This window comes from Leptonychotes weddellii, chromosome 15, assembly GCF_054177405.1.
Source record: "Leptonychotes weddellii isolate Sample4059 chromosome 15, ASM5417740v2, whole genome shotgun sequence".
Lineage (NCBI taxonomy): Eukaryota > Metazoa > Chordata > Mammalia > Carnivora > Phocidae > Leptonychotes > Leptonychotes weddellii.
Genome location: NC_138383.1, coordinates 41,638,065 through 41,658,025, shown reverse-complemented (window position 1 = coordinate 41,658,025; position 19,961 = coordinate 41,638,065). Strand labels below are relative to the sequence as shown.

General features: G+C 58.4%; 2 protein-coding genes across 7 annotated transcripts in view; both read right to left on the bottom strand.

Moving 5' to 3' along the window:
• RAI1 (retinoic acid induced 1) overlaps window positions 1-19,961 on the bottom strand; it is a 116,534-nt gene that overhangs the window by 45,252 nt on the left and 51,321 nt on the right. Inside the window, exon 3 of one of the 6 annotated variants that reach the window (XM_081805599.1) lies at window positions 1,996-2,124. The exons of the other annotated variants lie outside the window; for them this stretch is intronic. The gene's annotated coding sequence lies outside the window, so the exon portion shown is untranslated. The remainder of the gene's footprint in view (window positions 1-1,995; window positions 2,125-19,961) is intronic. 6 annotated transcript variants of the gene reach the window in all.
• MPRIP (myosin phosphatase Rho interacting protein) overlaps window positions 14,544-19,961 on the bottom strand; it is a 574,668-nt gene continuing 569,250 nt past the window's right edge. The window contains exon 26 of the mRNA XM_081805591.1: window positions 14,544-14,553. The gene's annotated coding sequence lies outside the window, so the exon portion shown is untranslated. The remainder of the gene's footprint in view (window positions 14,554-19,961) is intronic.

Below are 19,961 nucleotides of genomic sequence, written 5' to 3'. Positions count from 1 at the left end.
AAACCGGACGCGACGGGGACTGGGCCTTTTGTCTTTGTTTTAAATCCCTGGTGCCCAGATACCGCCTGCAGACAAATAGGCACTCAGGAGCGTCTCGCTGACAGGTGGGTGAGTTGGTAAACAACATCTGCACGGCCCTTTACAGTTTACGAAGCCTTTTCCCGTCCTCCATCTCACTGGGTGCCCTTCACCAGGGCGGCAGGGAGGGGAGGCTCGGGCTGCCTTCGAAGGGCCTTGGGGGCCCCCTTCTCTCCGCCTGGGCAAGAGCTAAGGCTTGCCGGGCCCCTCCGCAGGGCTCCCCAAGAGCAGCCCAGACCCCCTTTCAGCCGGAAACCAACTGTTTCCCCTGCCAAGGGCTCCCCCCTCCCCCTGGGGGAGCCGCTGGCTGGTGCCCAGGTGGCGGCCGGTCGGGTAGAGGCTGGGGTGAGGCCGCCATCCTGCCCGGAGCTGTGGGATGCGTTGGGCTGGAGCGGCATCTCCACCAGCGAGTCTTGGTAACAGTTGCTATGTAAAACGCTCGGAGGGGGAATTTACTGTCAGCGTTAATAATAGATGAAGGTTTCAGAATTTTTGATGCCTTACATTCTAAGCCGTTTGATTTATAATGTCTCTGGAAAGGAAGAGATGAGGGTGGGGGCGAGGGAGGAGGCCCAGAGGCGTGAGCTGGGAGCTCGTGCCCACCCCACCCCGCCACCTTTGACAGACCAGGAGGGAAACTGAGGCCAGAGGGGAGAAGCCACGGAGCCACGTGATCCGGATGCCCGACGCCGCCCGGGTCCAACGGGAGGAGAAACTAAGTCTCGGCCCCTCCCGCCCCGCGCCCGGGGTTGTTTTGATGGATTACGGCTTCTCCTTTTAGTGCGAGCAGGTGTGTATCTCGAGTAGTCTCCGGAAGCGGTGCTGATGGGCGCCTGTGGCGGGGGCTGTGTGGGGCTGATTACAGGCGCTCGGAAGGCAAAATGCAAGTCGCAACTTCCCTTCTGCTTAGCTGCCAGTGGTGGCTGTTGTTGAGTCGGGGGGAAAAATATCCTCCCTTGGAGAGCAGGCGGCGCGGCTGGGCAGGAAGCAGGGCCGTTGGCTGGGCTCCTCAGAGCCTGAGGGGCTGGGGGGGGGGGAGAGTGGGGGGGCAAGGGCGTGGGGCGCCATCCTGGATGCAGGAGGCCCGGCCCCACGGTGGCCGCTGGGTCCCCTGTACACACGCCCCCCCCGCACACCCGAGCATGGGCTCGGGCCACCCCCACGTGTGGCGAAGCCGCTCCCCTGCGGAGGTGACCCCAAACTGAGCTGGTTTGAGAGCGGGTGCCTTCCCTTTGGGCTTTCCTACCAAGCCTTTGCCCACGATGCTCTTTTCATCTGGGATTCTCTCCCGCCTCTTCCAACCCTCCCCGGCCCCTTACCCTAGGCTAGGAAATCTTCCCTGAGTCAGCAGCCGGATGGGCTCTCTCCTCCCTGGATCCCCAAGACCCCAGTCTTTGGGCCAGAGAAACTGGGCCTGGGGGGGTCCCAACACCCAGATGACACCCCCTCACCTCCACAGCTCTGTCCCCAAAAGTCACATCATCTCCCACTTACAAATGGGGGTGTGTCTGGGCTCATTCCTGCCTCATTCCTCAGGCCCTGAATGCATGCAGGAGCCCGCACGACGACCACTCCAAGGAGACGGGAGAACCCTGCCCCTCCCTGGCCTCCATTTCCCCCTGCAGGGATCCACTGCCCTGCGTTCGGCACAGGCCTGGTACGGACCCACCAGTAGCCATGGGGCCCATAGGAGGAGAGCGATACCCCATCCCCCACAGACACCCTCTTGGGGCAGCGCGTGAGGGCCCACAAACTCTGCAGAGCTGTTAATAACAGTGACCATAACCGTGACCAGAACACCATCCTTGCTGGCTAAGCCCCTCACCCCAGAGAGAGAGGCCCGCTCTGACCGAGTCTACAGCAGCCCCGTCCCCGGCCGCCCATCCCACGTCCCTGCTTCATCACTGACTGGCTCACCTGCTTTTTTCAGGGTCCCCCATTCACACATCCGCTTCACAGACAAGGGCTTTTGTATGTGCTGACCACCACTGTGCCCTTAGCACCTGGAACAACCTGGCATACAGCAGGTGCTCGCCAGGCGCTGAGCTGAATGCATAAAGGAAGGAAGGAAGGAATGAACACTGCCTCTGTGTGTTGCGTGGAGCCCTCCCTGAGCCCTCCCAGAAACCAGGGCCGGCCTGAGGGCATGGGGCTCAGCGGCAGGGTGTGAGGACATGGGTACAGTCACGGGCTTCATCCCCTCACTCATTCACTCCTGCTGCACCCAGGCAACCCCAGCACCCCCCATTCCAGTGCCTGCACTGGGCTCTTAAGTGTCCTAGACTCCAGAGTGCCCTCAAGTGGGGACCCTGCAGCTCCCATCCCAAGGGGAGCCAGGACACACAGACCTACCCACAGGCTCTTAATCACGCATACCCCAAATGGAGGCAGCCCTGGCCCTCCTGACCCTCCAGAGTGGCTGGGACTCAGGCAAGGACTGGGGGCATGGAGGGCTCCCCGGGGCTGACAGGGTGGCTGAGCCCCAAGGCAGAGGCTTCTCCCCGGAGGTGAGGAGACCTCCTGGGAGGTCTGCCTTGCCAGACCCCACCCCCTGTCCCACTCCTCCAGGAAGTCAGCCCCTGCAGGAACTGAGTATCACTCACTCACCAAATACTCTAAGGCCCTCGTCTGAGCCAGGCCCTGTGGGGCACATGCTGGGGACACGGAGGAATGGGACATGGTCTCCAGCTGGAGGGCACCCCAAGAGTCACACTGATTATTATCTGCAAGAGAGGCTGGGGGGGACTGCGGAGTGCCAGGTGCCGGATTAGGAGCTGGGCTTTGTTCAGAGAGCCACGAAGTGACTCAGTCCTATTTGCGGGTGAAGGGCTCAGGGAGGGCATGGCTAGGCCCAGGCTAGGCGAGATGAGCCGGGAAGAAGAGATGGTGTGTGTGTGCGCCTGTGTGTGCGCGCGCGCGCATGCCCCCTTTCCTAGCTCAGGAAAGCACCCCTGTTGGTGGGGACCCTGACTGATGGTGACTGAGAGTGCTGCCTGCGGAGGGGGCCTTAAGCAATCATGGACCCCCGACATCTTCAGTCCCCAGAGGGCGGGGATCCCTGAGAAGGCTGTGTGCAGCCCGTAGGTGGGGAGGGTCTAAGGGTCTCCACGAGAGAGGACCCCGGCGTGGAGAGGTCTGCTTCAGGGGTGTGGCAGCCTCTGGGCTCCCCGAGCTTCCTGGTCTGGGCTCTGCTGCCCTCCGGCAGGCTGAGCCGGGATGGGAGGTCACTGAGGGTGGCCGCTGGGACCTGGGCAAACAGGAAATGCCAACTCACCCTTGCAGTCGGCTCCGGGCCCGATGCTCCCCTTGGCCTGTGTAACCCCAGGTCTGAGCCTCTCCTTCCTGCTCCAGCTGCTCCCACCCCAGGCCTCCCCGTCTTGCCGCCCTCACCAACCCCGCTTGCCAGGCCTTCTCCTATGGTGGTCATGAAGCCAAGCTGCCAGGAGCCTTGAGCCCACTTCATCAGCCACTCATCACTCGTTCATTCAGCAAAGCTGCATTTTACACCGTGTGCCAAGGCCCTGTGTCTGGGGCTCTCAGTTCAGAGCTGGGGCGCTGCCAGGCTGCTGCGGAGACAGTGCATAAACAGGCCTGCCAAACCAGGGTGGCAGCATTTGTGACAGAAAAGCCCGGGCTGTGCGAGCCCAGAGGAGGCCTCTAACCAGTCCAAAGGTCAGGGAAGGCTTCCAGAAGGCCAGCTGCAGGGTGTGAGGTGTGGTGGGGCAGGGCCTGAGTGACTTCCTCTCCCCCTCCTTGGCCTCCTTTCTGGCCTACTCCAGAGCTTTCGTTCATCAAGTCTCCCCAGATAGGTAGATCTTCTCCACCCTCAAAGACCACCTTCCTCAGAGCCTCAGTCTTCCTGATGTATAGAATGGACCCAATGAGTCCCTCAGTGTCAACTGGGTGAATATTTACATGCTAGGTGCTCCCCTACCTACTATTCTCCTCCCCACTCTCTGCTGAGACACAGGCCCAGCTGCCCTGACCATTTTCCTATCCCAAGTGAAGCTTGTGGGCAGCTCCCAACCACTGCCCAGTAAAAGCCCAGGATTCTAGAAGCACCAGGAACCAAGTGTTAGTGGGTGAGGGCTGCTGGGTCATTTGCTGCGGCTTTTATAATGGGGTTTCTGGAAGGTCTTCTAGTCAGCAATGATGTGCATAATTTCTGTAACTTCATTAGTGCCACTAACCTGAGTTGTCATGCGAGGCAAGAGGGCAAGCGAAGATGGGGGTTAGGGCATGCTATATGACGCCTTTGTACAAAATAGGGAAAGACACCCCGGGTGCCAGGCTGCACAGCTTAGCTAGTGGAGTGCAGGCTGGATTTCTGCCAGGAACCCTTGTGCAATGTACAACCCATACAACTGTGCCCTTTGGCCCTAAGTTCAGGTGTCATCATGGAGGCCTTTCTCCAAACAGGTCTCTCCTGCTTTTCAGACCACTCAAGCCAGATGTGAGAACTTCCTGAAATCAAATGCAAAGTGTGTGTGTATGTGGGTGCACAGGCACACTTTTTTCTGAAGACAATGCAGAACTTTTTTTCCAATTCCCAAAGGGTTTAGAGTTCGTGGAGTCTAGACTTGAAGCTGGGCCCAGGGTCCAGGATAAAGAGTGGTAGCGGGGTCTCGCTAGAGCCTGGGGAGGGGTTTGAATGTGTTCAGGGACACGAACATTTGCCATTCCATTTCTCAAAAATCTGGACTTAAGATTCTTTTTTTTTTTTTTTTAAGGATTTCATCTTTTTTTGGAGGGGGGAGGGGTTGAGGAAGAGGGACAGAGAGAGAAGAGAGAGAGAGAATCTTAAGCAGGTTCCACGCCACACCCAGGTCAGAGGCCAACCCTGAGATCAGGACCTGAGCCGAAATCAAGAGTCAGACGCTTAAGTGACTGAGCCACCCAGGCGCCCCTGGATTTAAGATTCTGAGCATCAAAACCACACAGGCTTGAAAAAGCAATGATTCCTGGGCCCCACCCCTTAAGATATGTAAATGAACTTGCCCCTGCTACAAACTCCCAAGCTGCTGAAGCTCTGATTTAATACTATCTTGTTGTTGGCTCTGCTGTATGCCGTATTTTTTCTTTTGGTGTTGGTGGGGAACAACGTATATACCGCAAAGTCCATCAAAACCCCAAAAAGGATATCCACGGATAATTTCATGACTTCAGCTCCCTTTTCGCTGTCGGAGTGCCGTGGGGGTAGAGCTGTGGAGGTTATGTCAACCCATCCCGTCAAGCCAGGGAAGGGCGCGGTGAGTGGTCCACAAAGCAGAAGTCAGATGGCTGGGCGTCCCAGGAGTCTCTGGCCCCAACCCGAACGTGTGCTGAGCAGCCCTCACCAGCTCATTTCTGTTTCATGCCTGCCTGCTAGGGCCAGCCCCAGGGCTCCCCATCTGGCCAACACAGTGGGCCATTCACCAGGGGCACACACCAAACCAGGCTCCTCTGGCCTGGAGTCCAGGCCAGACACTCACCCCATGGCCTGGCCTTGGACACAAGCTCTTCTGTGTCTAGGAGTGAAGGAGCATCTGTCTCCCTTTCTCCCAAGTCCCAGCATCCAGCACTGGGCCTGCCAAGGAGGCCTCCGGGGCAGCCTGATGAATGGATTCATTCAACAATACAAATTGAGCACCTACTGTGTGCCAGACCGCAGGCAGCCCCCCTCCCCCACCCCATGGCACTCTGGTGCGGGAGGAGGAGGCGCAAATAAAGGTACAGTTGCAAGGGGGACGAGCTGTTAAGCAGAACAGGGCAAGTGGTCTACGTGGAAAGCTTCTTGAGGAGGAGTGAGGAATGGGCCAGGGAAAGGGAAGTAGAGTGCCCAGGAACAGAGAATGGGGTGCGAAGGCTCCACGGTGGGAAGGGGCGGCAGAGGCCGGCGCGTAAGTATGATGGTCAGCCCCTGGGGCAGGTCGGCCACTAGGGACAGGTCAGCGGGGGTGGACCACCAAGTGCTGGCCCACTCGGGCCTCTCACTCTCAAGACCCCGGGGGGCCAGAGAAAACTACAAGAGGCAGAGCCGCGGGCACCAGACGCCCTTTGTCGGGGGCCGCCATCATGGCGCACTCACCCCCCAAACCAAGCTCCCAGGCCTGCTGTTCCGGAAGCCCCGCCCTTTTTCAGCCGCGCGCGGCCGCGCCGGCTTGTTAATCACGGGCCGCGCGCGCCTGAGGAGTGACACGCCTCGCCCCGGTGCCCCGCCCACACGGGTTAGCCCCGCCCATTTCCGGGGCCGGGCGGGGCTGCTGGGGCCGCCCCGCCCCTCCGCAGCGTGACGGCTAATCAGGGACGCCGGCCCGGGTTGGGGGCTGGGGCTCGTGCGAACACAAAAGGCAGGAAATACAAGGCGTATCTGGCGCTGTAACCATGACTACCTGCGCCCTCGCGCCGCCCCGCGCCCTGCCGTGGGACCGGCCCTCCGACAATGAGAGCAGGATGCTAGAGATTGGCAGATATCCCTCCCGCACTACGCTGGGCCGCCCCCCACCACGTGGCCGCGAGACCCCGGGCCTCCATTCCTTCGTCATTGAAATGGGGTCACAATTTGCCCAGGGCTGAACTCACTCATTAATTTCAACACTTATTGAGCGCCAACTGTGTTCAGGGGCTAGAGATCCACTACTGAACAAGACAGATTAAAAACAAAAAATCCGGGGGCACCTGACTGGCGCCGTCGGTGGAGTATGCGATCTTTATCTTGGGGTGGTGAGTTCCGGCCCCACGTTGGGGGTAGAGTTTACTTAAAAAACAATCCGGCCCTGGGATAGGATTATACTGTAGGGAAATGGGGAAAGGGAGGCAGCCAACAAGCAAAAACAAATATGTAAAGTGTACAGGACATTAGAAGGTGACTAAGTGCTTTGGAGAAAACAGAGTAAGGAGAGTGGAATGTGGGGGAGATGGTTTGTAGTTTTAAATAGGATGATCTGGTAGGTCTTGTTAAGAGGTGACATCTGAGGTACGGCTAAAGGGGAAAGGAAATCAGCCGCATGGCTATCTGTGGTGAGAGATTGGAGTCAGAGCCTGAGCAAACAGCCAGTGCAAAGGCCCTGAGGCATCAGTGTGCATGATGGAGAATAAGGAGGCTACCGTGTCCAATAGCTGAGTTAAACCAAGGGGAGAAAGAGGAGACGAGGCCTGAGGTGACAGCAAAAAGATCCAGGCCTCCTCAGGGCCTCAGCAGGTGTTCAGCCTAGTCAATTATTTGCTCCTCACCTTCTTCCTTTCATGGTGTCCCCTCTCCTCCTCCTTCCTCTTCTTCTCTTCCCATGCCTCCTCTCCTCCTCCACAGACTAGGAGACATTTCCTCTTCAGCATTGGTTGGAAGGACCTGGGTCACTGGTCTGGGTAACAAACCTGGCTCTAGAGGGGAAGGCAGAGACAGGAGCCAAGAAGCCAGACTCCCTCAGCCTTTGCATAAGCTGTTACCTCTGCCTGGAATGCCCTTCCCATCTCTCAATCTGACAAACTACCACCTTTGCCTTCAAGGGACAATCAAATGTCACCTCCTCCGGGAAGCCTGGGCTCCCTGGCTTGGGAGGATGCCACTCCCCAGAGCTATCCTCCAAACAGACCGGATCATAGCACTGACCAACGTCCCCCTGCAGCTCTCCCACCAGGGGTATTTGTCCTTTCTGTGCACGGGGTGAGAGGCAGGGGACTGCTGCTAAGTGGCAGAAAGGCCAGCAGGAGAGCACCTGCAATTCATAAGGGGCTGGGAGACAAAACCCAGAGTGGGCAGCCAAAAGTTGGTCGCCACGTGTGTGCCTTCCTGCTGTGTGCACAAGCCTGTGCAAAGGCTTGGGAATGAGAGTCTCCCCTGGACACCGGTGGTGTGTTTCTCGGAGGGACTTCCGACAGGTAGACTTGAAGGAAGCAAGGCAGGGTCCTTGAATCCACTCTGCCCCTTCACAGAGCACTTAAACCCCAGCTGCCTCATTTGTGAACAGGGACAGTAATAATGCCCGCCTGGCAGGGCTGTTATGCAAACGAAATGAGCCAACGTGAGAAAAGCGCTTACGACCACGGTAAGGACTCAGTAAAGGTTGGCTCTGGTGGTTAAAGAGTAACCCTAACGGGAAGCTTTGGATTCGACAAAACCGACATCCTGCCGCAGAGCCACAGCTGGACTACATTTCCCAGCCTCCCTTGCAACTGGGCGTGGTCACGTGGCTTGAATTCTAGCCAATGGAATGTGAGTAGGAGTGATGCACCCATTCCAGGCGTGAGGACCGTGGTGAGGTCACAGGGGAAGGCTAAGAGCTCTCACCCCATGGAGGAAACCGTCCACCAACCAGAAATTCTCGCTACCTTCACGCATGGAGAATAAACTAGAAATGTTAGGGTTTGTCTGTTACTCAACTAGCCTTATCCTAACTAGCACACGGATTCGCTTACCCATTTGCTCATTTACTCCTTCAATAAATATTTTTGAGGGCTTGTATGTCCCATATTGGGTGCTAGGGATGCAGAGGGGTGAGTGCTGCCCTTGTGGAGCCTACTCAGTGTGCAGAAGAAGTCCGTCCTTAGTAAATACTAAGGGCAGGGGTACTGGGACATGGAGGCTTCCCCGAGATGGGATCTAAGAGAGGAGGGAGTCTAGATAGAACTCCAGGTAGAGAGACCAGTAGTGGTGAAGGTCCTGTGGGTTTGAGGGAACACGGGCCATTTCCTGGAACCAAGAGGAGGAAAGATGAGGCCCAAGTGATCTGTCATCATCGTGGCTCCCTTCTGAGCCTCAGTATTCTCATCTTTAAAATGGAGGCCACACTAATAACTAATAACACTCCCTCACAGGGCATCTCTGGATCAGATCTCGGAGGAGAAAACCCCACAGGCAAGGTGCTGCTGGGTGCTTGTTCATTCCGGATATTACCCAAAGTGGGCAGAAAGGCCTCTGCCTGATGCCTGGGGGGCAGGGAGAGGGTGGTCAGCTCAGAAGGTGAGCAGGGCTGTCTCTGGGTCTCAGGAGGCAGGAGCAGGGAGGGAGAGTTGCTGCTATTAAGGCTCCTGCCACGAGGGCTAAATATCAAGGATCATCTCCAGCCGGGAGAGCCATTAGGCAGTAGAGGAAGTGCTGACTCTCTGGGGAGGCGGGCAGGACCGTCCCTGGAGGCAGCTCAGCAAGCCGGTGCTAAGAGCGGGAACTCTCTGCCGACGGACAGATGCTGGCCGCCATTCAATCTCTTTATGGACAGGGACAGTTGAGATGGGCATTGCAGGATTTGTGGAGAGGTCCAGGAGGCCCCCGGGGGGCTGATGTGTTGGGCATTTCCCTGATGCTTGATGCCAGCCTGACTGCTGTCTCCTGAGGTCAGAAGCAGGAAAAGACATACCAGATCTGGGACGTATGCCTGTCGCCAGGTAACTAAAAGGAGACAGGCAGGCAGGGGGGTGCAGGCAGGGGAGGTCTCCCTTGGAGCTGGAGCCTCCGGTGAGACCACTGGAGCCCCTTGCCGTGGGACGTCGCCCCAACTCACATACCTGCTGTGGCTCCCTAGCTCTCCTCTCCAGTATTGAAGGCTCTCCAAGACTCAAGTCCCCCTCTGCTTACTCTAGCATTACACACCTTCATGCCCCAGCAGCTCCCACTGCCATGGTTTTGCACTTGCTGTTGCTTCTGCCAGGCATGCCAGACTCACCTCCCATCCCCTAACTTCTTTTCTGTCATCTTTTAAGAACCACTTGGAGTTCTAATCCTGGCTGAGTGAGTTGGCCAAGCAACCTCCCCTCTGATACTTAGCTTACTCATCGAGAACATGCGGAAGCTATTTCCTACCTCACAGGGTTGTTGGTGCAAATTAAACACGACAACGTATGTGAAAAGCACCTAATGGCATGTGGCACAAAGCAGTTATTTAAAAAGCAGACCAAAAAAAAAAAAAACAAAAAACAAAAAAACTTAACCAACGGCACTTAGCAATAGCACCTCTTCCGGGAAGGCTTCCCTGACCACAAAGCCCGGTTTAGGTTAGGTGCCTTCTCGTTTGGTCCCTACCTTCCTGGGCAACCCGTGGCTTGACACCACACGAGACAGCAATGACTTATTTGGGCATCTGCATGTATCCCCACTAGACTGTGAACACCGTGAGGTCAGGGACATTCGTGGTGGATGCCAGGCCATACAGTCGGTGTTGGATGAGAGGATAAAGAAGGGGTGGATGGCACTGGCCCGACCTCAGACTCCTCATGTATCCCAAGAGCTAAAAACACAAGCTTGATCTGCCCCTGGGAGGTGAGAGGATAGCGCCTCAAATGCCCGGGAACCCCAAGATTCTCAGCCTCTGTGCCCAGGACCGGCTTGCCCTGACAGTGCTCTGTCAGCTGCCCTCCAACTCTGCCCAGAGCAGTCCTGACCTCAACCCAGGCTCCCATCTCCTTCCCGGGCTGCCACTAACGGCCGCTTCCAGGGATGGGGACAAGCCTACTCCCTTTCCCTCATCCTCTGCCAAGCCGTCGGTCAGCCAGTGGCCAAGTGCCAAGCAGCCAGCCTGAGCTCAGAGCTGGCTGGAGAGGGGGTGATAAAACATCCCAGGTGGCCCCAGGGGCTCGGAGAGGCGATGTGTGGGGGGTCCATGAGCTGTCTCTATTTCTTCTAGAAACCTCAGGGGTATCGTGCATTTACCCAAACGAGGCCTCAGCAACACAAATCTAGCAGTGCCCCTGCTCTGGGCCAGAAGGCTGTCAGCTCGAGGCCCTGCTGGCTATCTCCCCCACCCAAAGCTCGGATAGGCAGTTATGGCTGTCTTTGATTAATAAGAAATGGGGGCAATGAATTAATCATTATGTAATAAATGCAGTTTGTTTGGCAGCCGTATCTTTCAAAAACATGGCTTGTGTGTGTGAGAAATAATGAAAGGGTCCCTCGATAAACACATATGGCACTCTGGGGGAGGCCACAGTTTTTGCCCCAGGAGCCCCTGTACTTGAGGGGAGGCGGTGACAGCCACGGGCACCTAGGGGCTGGTGGAAGCACCTGACCAGAAGTGCACAGAGGGACAGAAGCAGGCGGGCAGGCTAGGTGGCAGCAGGTGGGTGGAAATCGGGCAGAGAACGGTGGTGGCTTGTTTTAAACCCCTTAGGACGGGGTCCTGGGCTCAGCCACGTCCTCCACCCTGTTGCCCAGCGCCAGGGACAAGCCCAGCGGCTTCCCTCGTCCTGGGTCGGCTGCCCGCCTCTCTCTGAAAGGAGAGGCATGAACAGATGTTTCCTAGAATCAGGAAAATAACGTTGGCTCCCAGATGGGCTGCGTCGCGGAAGCGCGTCCTCGCCCTCCCTCCCTTTGTGACAAGGTCTTTCTTTCTGGGGAGCAGCTGAGCGTCAGAGGGTGGTGGGTGGCGACAGTGGCACCAGCGGGGCATCTGCCGGCTTGGTCATCACCCGCGTCCCTGGAGGAGGACTTGGAAAGCACAAAGGCCTCCGCCCGCTGCTGTCGGCAGCGCGGGTCTGCCAGGTGCTGGTGGAGGGCATGCTGCCCGGAAAGGGGGGACGGGGGGCCTGAGGGCCGGGCGCTCCCCGGGGCTGGGAGCCCACCCGGGCCGGGGAGGAAGGCGCCGCAGGCCCGGCCGCCCCACGTCGCGCCCGCCCACGTCAGGAGCCGCACGGCGTCCATTCCCGGTCCTCGCCCCAGACCCCGCCCTCCCCGCCCGCGTCCAATCGCCGCCGGCACAGCCGCTCCCGCCCCCGCCGCCGGGCCCGCCCTCCCCTCCGGCCACGTCCCGGCCACCAGCGGTGCTCGGCGGCGCCCCGGACCACCGCACGAGCCTCCCCGGGCGGGGGGGGGGGGGGGGGGGGCGGCTCCCTGGCCCCCTCAACCTCCTGCAAGCTCTGCTGGACCGATACCTCTTTCAAATACACACGCCGGACCAGGTCACTTCCCTGCTTAAAACCCTGCAGCGGCTCCTACTACCTACAGAAGAAAACAGAGACTCCGGCCCAGGCGTCCCGGGGCCCCGCGCCCCACGCGCCCCCCGCGCCCCCCGCGCTCCCGGCCAGTCTCCAGCACACACACGCTGCGCGCCGCCGCCAAGCTCTCACGGGTGGCTTTGCACGGAGGGGCCGACCCTGGCAGTCCTGCCGGGATCCCAAAGCCCGCGTGTCCCCAACCACACCTCCCTCCCTCTCCCCGAGAGCTTTTCCTGCTCCCTTCTGCTTTTCTGTGCCTAAACACTTGCAAGCGTTTGTGCAGGCCCCGTTCAGACCCCACGGCCCTGTCAAGCCCTTCCTGCTCCCCTCACCCGACCCCGCCACCCACAGTGAACTCCTTCCTTTGTGCACCCCCTCTTACATACGGCGGGCTCCCCCTCAAAGGCTAATTTATCAGGTTCCAATCAGTCTCCCCAACAGGACCCAGAGCGCCCCCTAAAGGCAGAGCCGGGCTCTGAGTCGTCTCTAAACGCTCCGGGTTCCACACACAGTAGGTGCTCTATGAAGATTTAAGTGTGTTTGTGTGTGTGTGCACAAATGCTCTCTCGCGCGCGCACACCCACAATCCAAAGGCCCACATTAGACGAGGAAAAGTATTGGCCTCCAAGAAAATCTCTGTGCAGAAGGACTCTGACCTATTCCTGTACCTCCAACGTTTCTTCCTTTTCTATTTACAGCCATCACGTCTCTCCTTCCGTAATTAAAAAATGATTTGGAATGAAAACCAAGGCCACCCTGGGGAAATCACCTGGTATGGACCCTGTTCTGAGCAGGGGCGCCTCCCTGGCTGCTACCACTCATGGCCACCTTGGCCAAGATGATTCCGCCCAGTTTACAGAACAGCCAACAGAGGCTCAGTGCAGGGCAGAGGGGCTGGCATTTGAACCATGGGGCACCTGAAACCCACAATACCCCAGACTGCAACTGGGTCCGCCCACCCCAGACAAGTTGGTGGTCAGTGAGAAAGAGGGGCTGATCCTGGTGGTCCCACTGGGACCCCAAAGTCAGCACAGACACAAGTGCCACCATTCACAAAGTCACTCGTGTCTGTGAGCAAAGTCTCTTAAGCATTCACTGCATGCCAAGAACTGTGTAGGGGACACAAAGGTGACCTGTCTCACTGCCCAAACCAGAATCTTAGGATAAACATCTCCCGCAGGTCCCCTCACTGGTTCCCACTTCCATCTTCCTTCCCCTCCCCACCCTGAGCCCATCAGCTCTCCCACTGCCCAGCTGCAGAAAGGACCAGGCCAGCCTCAGATGTCCCTGATATTACTACGCCTTGTGTTGGTTCTCGGTCCTGGCTGGTATACAGCGGTCCCTGAGGGGCTTGTTAATAGTTCTGATTCATGACCACGCCCAGGGCTGGGATTCAGGCAGGCCCAAGGACAGAATGCTGGGCATTTCTGTGTGTCTCTTCCCAAGTGCCCCGCCGGATGAGGCCCAGGCTGCTCCCACATCTGCTGGCTGAAGTGTGGTGGCATGGTGCCTGGGAGCTGGACATGGGGCAGTGAGCGGCAGCGGGGGGGGGGGGGTGTTGCCTCTACACCTCCACACTGGGGTTAGCCCCAGAAAGGATGCTGTGTGTGAGATCTGCTTGCCTACATGCCCTGGCATTTCCAGGGTCATAAATCAGTCTGACAGTGCCCAGGTGCCGACAGTGATGGGCTGCTGGGGGGCGGGGCAGCTGGGCTCCTGGATGTTGTTGCTCAGGGGGTGGGGCTCCTCACCCCTCTGGAACCGTGGGGGTCCCTGGCACACAGAAGGGGTACGAGAGATGGTTGGGGCATGGAACCAAGTCCAGATTCCTTCCAAATTACAAAGGCTACCATTTATCACGTGCCCACCTGTGGTAAGTATTCTGCCTACAGGAGCTTGTTTAAAACTGGGACTGGAATGAAGGTATTTGTAACAGCAAAAAATGCTGTCCCCGTGTCCACCCTGCAGAGACAGGGCACTTACATAAGGCCCTACTGTGTGCTTCCTGTGACCCAGGCTGACGAGCGGGCCATGGGATGACTGAGGAGCCCCACAATGCTACAGAACGGTGCATGCCGAACGGCCCCCCTGGAGGAAACCCCAAAGTGGACCTAAGGCACAGAATTCCCAGTGACAGGAGGAAGAGCTAAAGGATGGGGCACCTGCCTCTGACCCCAGAGATTCAAGCATGGAGCTGTGGGGACCCGAACTTCCAACTTTACACACTTCTGTTTTGTCTTTAAAAAAATAAATAGGGGCACCTGGGTGGCTCAGTCGTTGAGCGTCTGCCTTCGGGTTAGGTCATGGTCCCAGGACCCTGGGATCGAGCCCCGCGTCGGCCTCCCTGCTCAGTGGGAAGCCTGCTTCTCCCTCTCCCACTCCCCCTGCTTGTGTCTCTCTTTCTGTCAAATAAATAAATAAATCTTTAAAAATAAATAAATAAACACATATTTTTAAAAAGATGATTTCTGGCAAGTTTCCAGTGAATTCAGTGGCAGGGGTGGTTGGGGGGGGGGGTACGTGCAGGGAGCCTTACAGGGTTGGTAAGTCCTTCCAGATAGGTGACTTCAGACTCCGGAGAGCATGGATTCACGCATGCACTCATGCGTTCGTTCATTCATTCGACAAAGATCCGACCCCCCGAGCATCCTGCCAGGTACCCCAGGCCTCAGCAATAAGAATTCATGCATTCATTCATGCCACAAATACTTATTAAGTGTCTGCTATGAGTCTTGGGGCCTTGGTGGTGAGCCTGGAACCATGGCTTGAGGCCGGGCTGGGGGTGGGCAGCCCGGGGCAGGGTGGGCAGGGCAAAGCCACTTGGCACTGCCTGCTGTCTGCCCTAGTGTCCCTGCCCCTTGGCCCCTGTACAGTGCCACCTTCGGCCACAGGAGTCCACCCCCTCGCCCTGGGCCGGCAGGCACCCAAGATGGGAATTATGGTCTCTACGAGAGACACTGACACGAAGCTGGTTACTGCCTTTTCAGCAAACGTAATTCCTTTTTATTAGAAAATTAAAGGGTAGGACCAGCTTGCCAAAAGCCAAAAGAGCTGAAATGTGCTTTCCCAAGATATGCAGCGTCTGATAAAACGGATTTGCTTGTCTCTCTCCTTTTCCACCGTCATCTCCCCTTGGCCAGCCTCGCCTCCATTCACGTCCCTTCTGCTGGCACCGAAGCAATGGCCGTGAGCTTGGCGGACGCCAGCAGGCCCAGCACCTGGGGAAGGGATGCGGGGAGCGTGCCTTTGTTTCCCCGGGCACAGGACAGGGACCAGGTGCTCCACGCTGAGCCCCACTCCCCAGGTTTAAGCCTTTTTAGCATCACCTTGGGGATTCGCTAGCTTTCCTGAGATGCAAAGGCTGCCTGTGGCCTCTGCTAAGCTGAGGGTGTCAGGAGGGAAAGGCAGGAACAATGAAGGACCGGGCTCCCCGGGCTCCCGAGAAACAAGCTCATCCATCTGGAGACCTGGGAGCAGGCGGCTCCAGACGGAGCAGCGGAAGGAGGCGGGCAGGGCAGGGCGCCGAGGAGAGGACCAGTCCCTCGCTGCCACACAAAAAGCAACTATTCAAAACCACCCAGGGAGTTCTCTCTTATTGAAAAGTCCTTGATTCTTCCCTTTCTGCTGCAGAACTCGTGAACAAGGGCCCCATCTTATTAACGGGGTGACGGAGGGGCCTGGGAGGGAGGGTCTTCTTGCGCAGGAAGGTGGCTGAGCCCGCCCGACGAGTCATTAGAGCTGGTAACTAAGGTAACTCCAGAATCGGATTTTCTTCCCACTAATCTCTCTTTTTCTTTTTCCCTTTTTTTTTTCCCCCTGTGCTTCCTGGCTTGGAGGGGACCTCAGAGGGTGGTGGGGAAGATGGGAGTGACACGTGTGAGTGCATCTGAGTGTGTGTTATGTGTGAGAGCGTGTGTGTGTGTGTGTGTGTGTGCATGCACGCGCACGCTAAATACTAAAATGACCACCAGCCTTTTGATGCCCTAGCAGGGTAGGGAGAAGTCTGGTCTCAGGTATGTCTGCCCCTGCCCTATCCTTGAGCACCCCGCCCCCCACCCTTGTCTCCCTCTCTCCCCATTCAAGGGCAAATCCATTCCCTACCCTCCCTCCTTGAGTAACAAAAGGCTGAGATGGAGTTCCCTTTCACCTGCTCTGACTGAAGCCTCTGCTTTGGCATGTCTAGTAGAGGTCGCTTTGTTGGGGGGCAGGGGGGACCAAGAGAGGGTCTGCCCTGAGGCCTGCCAAGGTGGGCCAAGGGGTGGGGGTCAGAAATAAATACAAAACAGAGCATTGTCCCACAGGCCTGTGCTACCTGGACCCGCTCTTCCCCAGGAGCTGTGGTCTGCGGAAGCCGGTTCGAATCCCGGCCCCACCACTGATGGGCCCATGTAGCCTGGTGCGAGTCCTTCCACTCTCTGGCCACAGTGTCAGGTCTCTCCCCAAGCTGGCCATCTCCAGGGCTGAGTGGGGACATCCCACTTTTCCAACAGGGTGGATGGGGAGCATCAGGGGGGACAGAGACCCCAGTTTTGTCCAGGGGCAGCCATGTTAGGGCTCAGAGCCTCGGGAAGGTGTTTCAGAGGAAGAGAGCACAGCACTGGCCCCTGGGACCTAGGGTTTGTCTGGATGGAGGAGAAGCCGGGAGCCCCTGGCCACCGGACTGCAAAGGTGTGCACCTGTGTGTCTGCGCACCCTGTGCTCCTAAACACGGAGGTCCCGGAGGGTCTCCCAAGGCTCTAGGTGGACACCAGAGCAGCAGAGGGTCTGACCCACGTAGGTGAGCGATCCCCATGTCCTCTGGGATGCCAGCGGCCGCCTCAGGAGGCTTCCTGTTTCCCCCCAGTGGGGAGAGGGAGTAGTCTCCACCGGTAAGGTGAGTCATGTCAGCAATGCTGGCTCTGGGCGCGTGGGGGAGGGGCTGCCCTCTCTCTGGACCCAGGGTGACAAGGTCAGCTCAGCAGCCGACTGACGGGGCTGGACTGGAGCCTGGGAGCCACCCCAGGTGGCCTCTGGAGTGACCCCGCCCCCGCCGCTCCGGTCCCCTCCAACCCCCCACTGCCGGGAGAACCCAGTCCAGCTCCTGGCCGCTGGTGGCTTGAGGCCTCAAAATCCCCAAGCCGTGGGGCAAGGGAGGCCACTGTGGCGGCAGGAGGTCAGGGGAAGGGACAGGTATTGGAGATGTCTGGAGCTGAGCCAGGACAGAGCTCCCCAAGCGCCACAGGCGGAGGGGGCCACGGCCCAGGCAAGTAGCAGGCATTCCGCAGCTGGGTCAAGCTCAGGCTCCAAGGCCCCCCGACCCTTGCTTGCCAGATTGTCTCCTGCATCCTCATCCCTCCCCATCTCTCCCTGTCCTTCTCCCCTCTCTCTAAGCAAACGACCACAAGCATGCTGGCACCTTCTTCCCTTCCCCAGCTCCTGGAGCTGACTTGTCCCTTCCATGCATCCGTGCATCCACCTCTGTCCCGCTTCTCCTTGGAGGGCAGCCACAGCCCCCGCCCCCAGCCCCCAAAGATGGGCTGTGAGCTTTGCGATCCAGGGGTCGGGCCAGCTGCAGTGACAGGGCCTTGCTGAGTGTGGCTCTCACCTCAATGGGTTTTCTAGAGCGCTCTTAATGGATGTGTGTGACGCCCAGTGTGTGAGCGTGGGAGCCGCGTGCGTGGAGGAGGCAGCCACCTCCAGATCCCTCCCCCCACCCCGCCCTTACTCCAAAAGGCCTTAGTCTCCCTTGTCAGCAAACCTGCCCCCCCAGGGCTGGAGAAGGCCGTGGGCAGGGAGCTCCCCGACAGCCGTTTCTGGGTGCCGGGAAAACACCATCTCAGTCACAACACTGATGACCACATCGCTGTCATTCCCTGAGCTCCTACTGCGTGCAGGGTGCCGGCCTGGGCCTGCTCAGGCTTTGGCACATTTCTTCATAACCACAGTGAGAGGGACAGCCTGGGCTTGCAGCCTTGGGCACCTGGCAGCTTACTTCAGCCCTGAAAACTCCCATAGAGCTGACCGCAAATCCCATTTCCCAGTTGGGAAAGACTGAGACCCTGAGGGCAAGCATCAGGGCCTGGGGGTGGGGACGACCACAGTTGCTCCCTTGTGATGGGGCCTGGGTTGGCCTGAGTCTGGACAAATGTGGGTAGAAGCTGGAAGCCTGTACATTTAGCCTGAGCATCTCAGAGCCGCCCCTCAGAAGCTCAAGGAGGGGTGGACCCTTGGCCTGTCTGGAGCTCATGGCTTCCCCCTCCCACCCCCCACTTCCTACTGGGCCCCCCCCCCAGTCCTCTGCTTCTACCAGCAGACAGGCCTCAGGCCGTGTGGGGTAGCAGGGACCACCCAGGTAGAGAGAGAGAGAGAGAGAGAGAGGGAGAGGAAGGGGGGGAGAGAGAGAGAGAGAGTGAGTGTGTGAGTGTGTGTGAGTGTGTGTGTGTGTGTGTGTGTGTGTGTGTGTGTGTGGTGACCCAGCGCCCAGCCCGGATGCTCCGCCCAGCCTGACCGCAGCTGGGAAAACAGCCTCCTCAGCTGCCCCCACCAGCCACAGCCCACCCCACCCCACCAGGCCAGCTGCCTCACCCAGCCCTGAACCAGGAACTGGGCCTGCCGCCATCATGGCCTGCTCCGCCTGAGTCACAGCCCCCCAGGCCACCCCCTCAGATCCCTGCCAGATCCGGGAGGAGGCAGTGGTTTCCCGACGTTGCCCACTCCCTCACGCGCCCCTGGCTCAGGCTAGCCTCCTCTTCCTCTCAGCCTTCTCCGCAACCGTCAGGTGAAAGCTTCAGCTTTTTAACCGCAGTGTGCCCTAGGCAGTGCCCAGCCCTGACCCCCCTCTCCCTGAGCGGCAGCCCTCCACCCCACGCCCATCACCAGAGTCCGGGGCCTGGAGGCTGGCGCTGCCTCCCGCCTTCTGGGGGCAAGGGAGGGGGCTCCCCGCCCTCTCCCACCCCACCAGGCGCCCTCCCCCACCTCACACTTCTGAGGCAGGATCACTGAGGCTGAAATTTCAATTAAGGAACAGAAATAATTACTCCGGGGCTCCAGGCCGGCTCAAGTGGCGGCAGGCTTCTATAGCCGCTTCTTTGGAGTGGGGGGGGGGGGGAGGTGGCCTGGCACACCTCCCCCCCCCCAACGGTCAGCCTGGGGCCAGAGCAGGGACCTGGGCCTTCACCCATGTTCAGCCTTGTACCCCTGCCCCCCCAGTTTCCTTCTGCAGAAGCAAGGCCAACCTCAGGGCTGCTGCAAGGTGAGGGGGGCGGATACTGGTTCGAGAGAGGGTGGAGGCTCCTGGCAGAGGGGGCTGGGGAGCAAGCCTCAGATGGCTCCAAAGGAATTGAATTAAATGAAATTTAACCATTCAGTCACTGCCTGTTCCTGCCAGGGCCCCACAAGGATGGGGGTGGGACCCCAAGAATAGGACTGAGAGGGTTCTGGCCTCCCTTGGGGAGGATTCCAGCACAGGCCTTGAGGAGGGGGTGGCTCTGGAATGGTCCCCAGAAGGCCTGCTCTGCCACTCACAGGAGGAGTGGGCCTGGGCAGGAGCCTCCCCTCCGGACCTCAGGCCCATCTCCTGCAAAACAAGGGTCACAGGTAGGGGGGCGTTTCTGGTCCCCCCGAGAGACGCCCCCCATCGACTCCTCGAGAGGCAAACAGCCAGCTTTACCAACGGCCCCCTCATCTCCAGAAAACACCACCTCCAGAAATATCCCATTGTTCGATCCTTTTCTGAGAATGACAAATTTCCTCTCCAGAAATGCTTGGTTTGAATCCAGAAATTTTCAGCTCCAGAACGTTCCATCTCCAGAACGTTCCATCTTATCTCCAGAAATCCTCTCTCATCTTCAAATATAATTGAGCTCCACAAAGGCCAGTGTCCTCTATAAAGGCTCCATCTTAGCTCCAAGAATGTTCCACTTCCAGAAATATCACATCCCATCTCTAGAGATGTTCCATGTCAGCTCCAAAAATACCTCAAATCCAGAAATGCCCTATTTTAT